The sequence below is a fragment of the Tupaia chinensis genome, unplaced genomic scaffold (assembly GCF_000334495.1).
Source record: "Tupaia chinensis unplaced genomic scaffold, TupChi_1.0 Scaffold000418_1, whole genome shotgun sequence".
NCBI classification, from domain to species: Eukaryota; Metazoa; Chordata; class Mammalia; order Scandentia; family Tupaiidae; genus Tupaia; species Tupaia belangeri.
In genome coordinates, this window is record NW_006159923.1 from 329,579 (window position 1) to 332,335 (window position 2,757).

A 2,757-nucleotide genomic window follows, 5' to 3' on the forward strand; every position below is an offset into this window, starting at 1 on the left:
GAGTCCAAGACTCGAACTGCGGTCGGCCATGTGGGGGAGTCTAGTGCTTTTTTCTATCATGCCACTTGCCAACCCCTAAATAAAATAATTTTTTATTTAATTTAACTTTATTTATTTATGTATTTTTAACTTGACCAGAGAGGGACAGAGCAGGGGCGGGGGAGGGGGTCAGAAAGCAAGCTGCCAGGTCCAATACTCGAACTACCGTCAGCCATGTGGGAGTCCAGCGCCCTTAACTACCATGCCACCTGCGGACTCATATAAAATAATTCTTTAAAAAAAAAGTGGGAAATATAAATTGTGACCCCCATCCCTAATTAATCATATAAATGTTTCCGTTTCTATAAAGAGAGTTGGCTTTCTATGAATTCACTTCCCTCCACCCTCAGAATGTCTCTCTGCCTGGGTTTCAGAACCAAGCAGACTGCATTTCTATTTGCTGTAATTCTGCTGAGCCCAGCCTCTGATCCGCAGTGTGGAGCCAGGAACCCAAGGACTATGCTCTGAGGGAGGAGGGGGCGGGGTCTGTAGCAATGAGAGGAGCACACCTGTCCCCTTCCCTTCCACGTGGGTGTCCCTAGTGACTGCACTATGCCTAACATCCCACCATCGGTGTCCTTGGGACGTTTCGCCGTTACACATCAGGCCCACAAAAGCAAAATGACACCGTAGAACTTCTGGCTGGAGGCTAGGTCTGGCTGAAGCCACAGACCCTGTACAATTATGGGCAAGTTATCTGCCTTTTGCGGGGACTCAATTCTTGATCTGTAAAATAGGAAGAGAGCTGACTCAGGTCAATGTTTCCCAAAAGAAGCTATATCCAGTGACGATGGGAGGCCAGAAGGCTTTAAGGCCTTGAGACTCCATGTGAAATGACACTCAGTCACGTTGTGATACACGTATCACCTTCCAAATTCTTCCTATTCCCCCAGTCACTTGGGGAGAAACACTCGTTTAACAGTTTTTCTGTAGTGCTTTTTTAAAAAAATAATTATTTTTATTTTAACGTATTTATTATTATTATTATTATAATTATTATTTTAATTTGCTATAGGGCACACATGCTCACCAGAGAGATAGAAAGAGAAAGGAAAGTGAGAAAGCAAGCCACCAGGTCCAGGATTTAAACCTCAGTAGGCCATCTGGAAGTCCAGCGCCTTAACCACCATGCCACCTGCCGGCCCCCAGCTTCTCTTTAACATCTCTCTCATTGGGCCGGCAAGTGGTGTGGTGGTTAAAAGCGTTGGACTCCCACATGGCCGACCACGGTTCAAGTCTCGGACCTGGTGGCTTGCTTTCTCACTTCCTCTCTCTCTCTCTGTCTCTCTCTGATCAAACTGAAAAATAATAATGATATTAATACTAAATAAAGTTAAATAAAAAAAAATCTCTCCCATTAAGGAAGAGAAAGGAAAGCTGAGCTCAGAGCCTGCAACAAGAAACAGATTGGCCTAGGCCCAGCCTGGTGGGGAAATCGGTCACATACTGAACCGCAGCGCTGGAAGCCACACACTCAACTAACTGCAGGTTTTGATCTCCTGCCCTATGGGCCTGAAACATGCCAGGCTCGTACACACATGCCCGAGGTCCTGATGAGCTGGAGGACTGGGGGAAAGGGATCACGTGTAGTAAGACTCTGTCAAAATGTTTCTCTTTCTAGAGACAGCAGGTAGCATAATGGTTATTTGTTGGACTCCAACATGGCCGACTGTGGCTTGAGTCCTGGACACGGTGGCTTGAAAATCACACCAGGCACGTGTGAGTGTGAGTCCAAGATTCTAGGAGGAGAAGGGATTGTGGCATACACATCCTTCCTGGGGAGGAGAGGTGATGTCTCACTTTCCTCTTACTGTCTCTGTCTCTCTTTCTCCAGAGAGTACACATGCCCTATGGCAAAACTCTCTAAAAAGTTAAATTAAAAAAATTTTTTAATTTTGGGGCCAGCAGATGGTGTAGCAGTTATGTCGCTGGACTACCATTTGGCCGACCATGGTTCGAGTCTTGGACTTGGTGGCTTGTTTTCACTTTCTTTCCCCCACCCCTTTCTCTGGTCAAATTTAAATAATAATGAGGATGAATAAAATTAATACTTATTTTCTAAAAATTAAAAACAAGATTAGGTAGAATTGAATAATCTTGGTTTGTTTTTCTTGTATTTAATTTTATGGTAACCTCCTCTTTGTGGAAAATAGTTTTCCATTTGAGATCAGGGATTTAAATTTTCTATTTTATTTTATTATTTTTAGATTTTCTTTTTTTGCGATAGGGTGCATGTACTTACCAGAGAGAGGCTTCAGAAAGAAAGAGAGAGGAAAAGTGAGAAAGTACCCACCAGGGAGGATGACCACGCCAGAATCAATATCTTCTCCTTCATTCTTCTCTCAGGATTTTCGGCACGCACACACATGTACCTGGTGAGTTGTTCACCACCAGGTCCGTGACTTGAACCATGCAATCGGTCATGTGGGATCGGGGTGCCTTCGCCAACATGCCACTGACTGACCGTCTACTTCATTTCATTTCATGTTCTTTTTTAATTTGCCAGAGGGTGAGTGTGCTCATCTGAGAGACACAGAAAGTACTTTCAGCAGCCTCAACCACCATGCCACCAAGTGGCCCTAGCATTTCCTTTTTTTTTTTTTAACTTTTTATTTTTATTTTTTTTTAGTACTTATTTATTTTTAAAATTTAACCAGAGTGGGGCAGAGTGAGAGAGAGAGAAAGTGAGAAAGCAAGCCGCCAGGTCCACAATTTGAA